This window comes from Tachypleus tridentatus, chromosome 7 (assembly GCF_004210375.1).
Source record: "Tachypleus tridentatus isolate NWPU-2018 chromosome 7, ASM421037v1, whole genome shotgun sequence".
NCBI lineage: Eukaryota > Metazoa > Arthropoda > Merostomata > Xiphosura > Limulidae > Tachypleus > Tachypleus tridentatus.
In genome coordinates, this window is record NC_134831.1 from 141,009,999 (window position 1) to 141,019,110 (window position 9,112).

A 9,112-nucleotide genomic window follows, 5' to 3' on the forward strand; every position below is an offset into this window, starting at 1 on the left:
TAACTATGTACAACGCTATTTTTATATTGAGATAGTGCTTGACTGTCCATTTGAAGCAAATATTTATATAATGCTGTAATAACATTTTTGTTTACTTTCACAATATATATTTTACATTTCTGTTTATGTCGTTGCAAAGTAGTACTGTACTGTGTATTTGACTGAATGAAAGTTTTTGGTGCACGAATCCATTACTGTGAAAGCTGTTGTGTTAAATTTTACACAGTTGCGTATCCGGGAAAAGTTATTATGGTACCTAAATTAGCTCTTGGATGAGTGGAGATAGATTTATGATGGGGAAAATGAATGTAGTTAAGACACAGAACCCTATTTACAGTCTTCGTACATTACGGGAAGTCTTTATCCTTATTATTTTAGAAGGAACGGAATGATGACTTTATTATGTTGTTGTTGGTTACGATCAACGTGAAATACGTATATTATTTCTGAATTATATTTTTGCATGTCATTTTAGACTTGAACTTTGAAAACCTCACATCAAACGTGCCGATAAGGTGATACTCGAGATACGGACAATGCTTCATTCGTATATAGTCTACCTTTTTATTTATTTTTTAATACTTTTTGAAGATATTTAGAAAATTTATTTGCAGTTTTAGGTTTGTTTGTGTCAAAGTGAAAAGTTATTCACGACAGGAAAATTACTTCAAAAAAGTGTTTGATTTCATGCAAGATTGTTTGTTTTGAATTTCGCGCAGAGCTGTTTGGGCTATTTGCGCTAACCGTTCCTAATTTAGCAGTGTAAGACTAGTGGAAAGACACCACCACCCTCCGCCAACTCTGGGGCTACTCTTTTTATCAACGAATAGTGGGATTGACCGCACATTATAACGCCCCCACAGATGAAAGGCTAAGCATGTTTTGACGGGGATTCGAACCCGCGACTCTCAGATTACGAGTCGAGTCCCTTAACCGCCTGGCCATGTCTAGCTCTCCATGTAAGAATGTAATTAGGTAGGTAATTTGGTAATTAATAGCTTCTGTTTTTCAAGATTAGAAATTACTTATTATTACAAAATATTCGGCAATTTTTATATAAAATTGGCGTCTCATTACAGAGAAATGGTTCTATTTCAAAAACAAATGTCAAACATTTTTTATTCGAATACAGGAGATTACAAATTTTAAAAAAATATTGGAGAACGTAAAAGACATATACGAAAAAAATTGTCTGAACACAAAATAAAAAATATGACAATTCAATTCATGTAAAGAAAAACTTAAAGCAATTGTTTACAACTGAAACATCGTTCAAAAGCGCCTTAAATATTCACAAAAGATTAATTTTGGTGGTCCATTCCTTTTGATTACCGCATTTAAGTCTTATAGTTATGATTTTTCACAAAATATGTATCTTATGCTATATTAAAGTAACGCCAAGTTTTTCAACAGAAATGCAACATCAAAAGTTTGTTTTAAAGTGAGAGTCAGTGCTCATGCAGGTGAGACATTGTCCTGTATCCGTGGTTTTCAGGTACATTGACATCTGCTAGACAGTTAAAAGTTAAACATAGATTCTGGAAATGTATTTCAGAGAATAATTTGAAGATGAATAGTAAAGGAAACACAAGAACTAAAACAGTATTTATTTATTTATTCACAATTACTACTTGTATCTTTCCTGTAAAACAGTGTTTCCTAAAGTGCAAGGCTCTCCTCCTTCACGAGCGATTAGGGTAGAGTCAATAGTGCAATGATGTAAAATTAAGCCTTTTAATATATTTTTATTAATGAAAATAATAAATATTTGTTACAACACATGTAGCATTCCAGTACGTATTCCTATGTTACATCTCATCATTTAACTCACTAGTTCATTCATTTAAAAAAGAGGGGACAAGCGAAAGAAACCATATTTATTAATTAAAGAGGGGCGTAGATGACAAAAGCTTGGGGAAGGATGCTACATGGCATGCCATCCATACAAAACCAAAAAAGGCCACACCTAAACCCCAGTAACAAGTTAAAGCAAATTATAATCACAGTGAGATATTGAAAAACAATTCAAAATTAAATTATAAACAATACAATAGTCAGCCATGTAGACGATGTAAACAAAGCCAACTAAATATATATGTAAAAACAGCTCGTTAGGGTTGATAATTTTTTTTTTTTTTTTTTTACGTAGAGGAGCAAACAATGTTTCGACCTCCTTTGGTTATCGTCAGGTTCACAAAGAAAGAAAGAAAGAGGTTAACTGACCGGAAGCTGACCACATGCTTGAAAGGGGTTGTGTAACTGAGTGTCGGAATGTAGAGGGCGTGCTAATATGTTTGAATATATACTTTTATATTATTTATTTTATTATTATTTATTATATTGTTTTTAATATAGGTATAAAATTTTCTCAACCTAAATGAGCTGTTTTTACATATATATTTTTCTCTACAAGTGGGTTTTCTCAACATTACTGAAAGCCAAGTAAATGTAATACATTTACATTTATTATAAATAAATAGAATTAAAAACATACAGAACATCTGAACACAGAGCAAATCAAAACTGATAAAAACTAAGTATAGTATATAATGCAAATACGAAATGAACTACAGACACAAGCAAAATACTAAATAATCAAATAAAAAACAAACAGCATGAAATTGGAAATATGTGAATACAGTGATTTTATGACTTTTGTTTAGCTATCTTTCCTTTTACTTTCATTGGTCAGTTTCAATCTTTCGAGGTCGAACCCTAGCTCGCCAGCATATGTTTTTACCGTGGTAGATCACAACTTCTCATCAGTAGTTGATAATGCAGACACTTTTCGATTTGGTTGCTGAATTTTATCCTGTGATGAGTGCTGATACGCCATAAAACGCCAACCAACCAATGATTAGTGCAATATACTTTAAAGCACCCATCGACCACACGTGTAGATTTATATTTTCTGGACCACTCTGATAACCGGGTTCATTTTCAGGGTTTATCTGTGAAGCAACTGGTGGGTCATTTACAGTGTTCACTAGCTACTAATTTACCTGCTCCATTCTACTGGGGGGATATTGTTCCTCCTGGAGATTGGAAACGCATTCGAAAAAACGCTTATTCTTCTTTTGTGGGTTTTCATGTTTGTGATGTGGATTATTTACTGTGGTTGCGGGCGATAACCACTAATGTCAAGCTGGTACATATGGACAGACATCCCACAGGGTTGTGCACTTTCTGTTCATAGGCGCGGGAAATTATAGACCATCTGTTTTTCCTATGTCCTTTTGTACAGCCTTTGTGGTCATATGTATATACATTATTGGCGTTTTATTTTGGATGTCCCATATCTAACTGGGTATGGAGGAGATGCCTCTTAGTAAGATCTCATCCTTCGTTACCCGGGAGATGCTGGAACATATTCCGTTTGATTACTAGTTTGGCACGTCAGGTTGTATGTTCTGCTCGTTCAGTTTATTTGACAAGTCATCGCGAAATTCATTTAATTTCCATGTTTAAAGTGCGTGTACTTAGACATATATATCTCCATTATCAGCGATCTTTGTTACATAACTCATTAAATGTTTTTTATTCTGTGTATTCTTATGTTGGTACCTTGGTAACCCAAGGTGCCCAAGGTTATTTCTTGTGTACTTTGTTAAGATAAGTTGTTATTTCTTTATTTGCATTGTCTTTTTATTTTTGTCGCCAATGACAGATTCATTGGTTTCTTGTTTTGTTTGTGTAAACTCTATTATTTGGTGAATTACCTGCTGTTCAAAATTACCTCTTTTAATTTTTTTTATCTAATTTATTAACTTTGTGGTATTTTCAGCATGGTAATCTGTAGAGTTATTGTTACATGCTAATTCATTAACTTGTGTTTTATTTGTTGTATTTCTGTGTTTTAAAGAGAAAAAAAAACACTCTAAAGTAGTTAATGGCCTCATTACGATTTCAGAACTGAAAACTCCCAGACAACGTGTGTATGATAGGTTAGCTCAACAAGTAGTGTAAAGACAGCCCTTTCTGGTTATCATAGAAATGGACCTTGGGTCCTATACAGAAGGGGTGAGGGGGTGGGTGAACTGCAACCGATACTTTACACTGATAACTGGAATTAGCCAACTAACTATTTTACAAGTATCAACCAATGTTTTTCGCTCTAAGGATTTCACAAGCTGTCTGTTTACAACTCTTCTGAAACAAGTTAAATATAATATGAACGAATAAGTAAAATCATGGCTGATTTCACAACTAAATCAATAATATATAACACAAAAATTATGTAATAACACTACAGCTAAATATGATTAATAAAAAATTTGTGAATTATGACTATCTTCCCCAAAAATAACATTGATATACAAAATTTAGAAATATATGATAAACTAAGGAGATATTATCTCATAAAAATCAACTTTTCTAAATCAAAAATATTCAAAAACAGTAGATACGCTGTGTATGCTTTTCATTTGCATATAGAATGGATCACACATTGATTTTACCATACAAAGTCTGAGTCATACAATCTTAAAGCATTTCACTGCAATATATTTCTTCACTAACGTTAGTGAAAACGGTGGGTCTGCTAAGTTTTCTTCACCTGATGTGATACAGATTTTATAGGAAATCCAGGTATTTCCTTTTGTGAAAAATCACACCCACACATAATCCAGGTTTGGGAAAAGAGTACTTATACATTTTTATTTGCATTAAGAAAGTAAATAATACGCTATGTTTTATATTCCAGTGTGGTCTAAAATAATCACTGTACGAAACGTACCACATCTCAATACTCCAAACCAAATTATTTTATTAAACTGAAAAGTTGTATTGTTACATAAATTGCATTCCTGTACATAATAAAGCACACACAAAATTGATAAAATATACAACAGAAAAATATGTTTCTGCTTTTGCACGTTCGTATCCATTATCGTATGCTAACAAATGCATAAGGCCTTAAATGTCATCAATAGAGTTAGACTTACTCCAACTCGAACATTCTCGGAAAAATATAGTAATCATGGACGTGGATAAGCGGAAAGGCCTTTCGTACTGTAAACATATTTTCAGATCACATTTCCTGCCTTCAACTGCATGATGCTTGCTTTTACACACAATCCAATACACCAAGCACATGAGGAACAGAGTAAAAGCACTCTTGCTGTCGTAATTTAGCATGTTTATCCTGGTAACACTATCATCGAGGAATCTTAAACAGTCTGTTATATCAGATACACACACAAACAATTAACATTCGAAAACAATCTAAATAACACAGATTTTGTTTGATTTAAAGAGTCTATGCTAATTTTTCATTTTGTGTTAGTTTGATTTGTTGTTTTTGAATTTCACGCAAAGCTAGCCGTCCCTAATTTGGCAGTATAAGACTAGACGGAAGGCAGCTAGTCATCACCACCCACCGCCAACTCTCGGGCTTATTCTTTTACCAATGAATAATAGGACCGACCATATATTACAACGCCCCCACGGCTGAAAGGGCGAGCATGTTTGGTGTGACGGAGATTCGAACCAGCGACCATCGGATTACGAGTCGAGTGCTTTAACTATCTGGCCACGCTCGGCTGCGTCAAAGGTTTTCATCCTCAAGTTTAATTAAATTCAGAACATTTAAAATGGTGGTGATAATTGTAAAAGTTAAACCCATAATATGAAGTTTTATCAAATATTGTAGGCTGTTCGTGTGATGTTAAAAAAAAAGACATTTATCTTTGAAAATATAAAAAGAATACCAGCTCCCACTTTTAATCATTTATTATCATTCCTTGTTATTATTATGTTAAGAAAACTATTAAGAGTTTCAGCTAAATTTGTTCTGCAAATCAAATGTAAAAGCGTTTTAGTAGAAATGAGAGAATAAGTTTTTCAATTAATCATTGGATCTCCGAAAGTTTCAAATGTAATTATGTTCTCTCTAAAGATGAATATTAACAATACAAAATCCTGAACTTTTCATTTCTGTTTCACTCGGTATATAAATCACTTCGTAAAGAAATAATTTACTTGATACATTCTTACTAATTTACAGAATTAGAATCCTATGGCATTTGGCTTTTCGTTTGTTTAGGGTCTTTTAACAAAGCTACTCAGTTGGTTATCTGTGCATAGCCATTTCCATAATTACAGTTAGGCAAAAGGACAAAAAGCTAGACACACTGCCAACGTTTCCACTTTCCTACGAATGGCAAATTTTACTATCATTCATAAAACACATGCACAGTTAGTTCCAAAGAGAGAAAGGAAATTTTTTTAAATTTCGCGCGAAGCTACTCGAGGGCTATCTGCGCTAGCCATCCTTAATTTAGCAGTGTAAGACGACAGGGAAAGCAGCTAGTCATCACTACCCACCGCCAACTCTTGAGCTATTCTTTTACTAACGAATAGTGGGATTGACTGTCACATTATAACGTTCTCACGGCTGAAAGAGCGAGCATGTTTGGTGCGATGGGGATTCAAACCTCCCACCCTGAGATTACGAGTCGAATGCCTTAACCAACTTGGCCATTTCAGGCCTCCAAAGAGAGAAAGGAAATTTTGTGGCAGCGGTTCGCGATCCATAAATCCCCAGTTTTGAACTTGCATACTCACCATCAGAATCTTTTTTTATACAGTTTTGTTAATGGAAAAATCTATACGATTAAATTGTTACAATAAAACAAATGTTTTGTTATTGAGAAGTAAAGGTCTTGTATAACTTTCATATTTGTTTCAAAGTTTGACAATCGTCTTTTTAAAAGCTATAATATTCACTATATTAATGAAATTATGATGAACATTTCAAACGTATTAACTTTGGTATAAGTCTTAGATTTTCGCAATCCTTCGAAGATCTGTTCGCATGCCTATTTCTTCAAAAGTGTAAACTTTAGTATTTCTGATATTGTAATGACGATAACAGTAGGTTTTTTGATTAGGAGTCTTAAAAAAATAATTAATTTATAAACTCATAAAACCGCCCTGTAAATGATAACATCAAACCGAAGTTCCAGAGATCCCAGAAATAGTAAAATAATACATTCTTAGACGTAAATATTTTTAAACCCAGAATTTTTATACCATCTATTTGTACTTCTCTCCTCTTGTTAAGTCCCCACTCTGGTGTTATAAATTTAGTTGTGGAATTTTGTACAGAAGGCAGGAAACGTCAACCGGTCCCTCCCCGGTCTGTGAGGAACTAAAATTAGTCAATTTACAATAAAAACGTACAGCGAACAAAATATAACGGCTACATCACACTCAAGACAGCACATAATTATGTATTTACCGAAGGTATGTTGCAGTATGATGGAGATTTTCGGTTTGTATTAATATGTTTCTGCTGCGTGCCATGATCATAAATATATGTTTGTGGAAGAATCCAGTACGTTATCATACAACAAGGATGCTTACAAAAATAAGAAGAAACAATAAGTACATAAGTAGCACAATACAGTTTTCTGTATAAAAATTATTTTTGATCTGAAATAGATACTAATTCCATCATTTTAGTAAGAAATACATATCTGGTCAGGTATTTTTTAAGCATATGTGAAAGTGAAAACATGACACACTTGATAATTGGATGTCGAACTCATAAATATGTACTAGTCCTTTCACTTAGTTAAATATTACATATTGCAATAGCAGAATGATCACATTCCACAGAATACAACCATCCTCTGGTAAGATCATGTTGGTTTTTTTGGACCCCAGAGACCCATCCTCTTCAACTTTAAGAAACACGATCGGTTGTTGTATTTACGAGTTAACTTTATTTTCTGAAACACTCGTGTTTATACAATACGTGATAGCTACTTCATTATTTCACAGTTAGGACAGTTGTTTGGACTAAAGAACAACAACTAAAATAAAATCAATGTGACCTTAATTCCTAAGCTTTAAAGCGATATTTGGTAAACAGGTTTGACACATTGCGATAGTTTATTAGCATACTGTTTGTGTTCTATCCAAATCCATTGTTTTGGATCCGATAGTGCAAAACTCGCTAGACATATCTAAGACAGGTGAAGGAGTTGGGTTAAGATCCTAGGAAAAAATTACAGTTAGATTCAATTGTTCATTATTACTGAGAATTTTGACTTACACACTGAAAGCATTTTACAATTTTTTTTAACGACCCGGGTTTATTTATGTGACACGTGTCAGTGGGTGTTTACTTGGATAAACCTCGTGGTGAAATTTATGCGTAATTCATTAAGGCATTGTGTTACATTTCTATGAAAAATTGTACCTAAGTGTCTACTTGGTATATTCCAATCTTTCAGCAGTGCATATAGCGAGGAAGTTGATTTTTAACACAACCAGGCCCGCCATGGCCACTTTGTTAAGACATGCGACTCGCAATATTACGAAAAATAATATATTCCAAAGATGTCATCCCCTGGTGAATCAGCGATAATTTATGGATTTACAACGTTAAAATCCAAATCTAAATTCCTCGTGGTGCACAGTGCAGAAAGCCCATTATGTAGTTCTGCGCTAAGAAACACAAGTACAAAAGCTTAGAAAACAACAACAAACAAAGAACAAAAAACTTCTTGATATGCGGTCCTTCAAAAATGTATTATTGTACTTTTTTACTGCTTTTCTTGTGTTTTATTACAGAAATCAGATTCGTTAATTATTAAACATCGTAAGATGCCAACTGACAAGGTTAAAGTATAATTTTCATTAAGGTTTAACTTGTTTGTTTGTTTGTTTGTTTGAATTTCGCACAAAGTTACACAAGGGCTATCTGCACTAGCCATCCCTACTTTAGCATTGTAAGATTAGAGGGAAGGCAGCTAGTCATTACCATCCACCGTCAACTCTTGGGCTACTCTGTTACCAACAAATTGTGGGATTGATCATACATTATAACGTCCTCACGGCTGAAAATATGAGCATTTTAGTGGGACGGGGATTCAAATCTGCGACCCTCAGATTACGAGTCGATCACCTTAAACACCTGGCCATGCTTGTGATGTCAGTAGAAACAGGACATGTATAGATATCCAAGGATAAAACTCTATTAAAAGGCCAAAAATATGAAACATTACAATTTGTTTTCATAGACGGTGAGAATTGCCTGTGAGAATAATGTTTTTAAAACAAATATTTTGAATTTCCTTGCTCAGCTTAGACTGAAGGATATGGC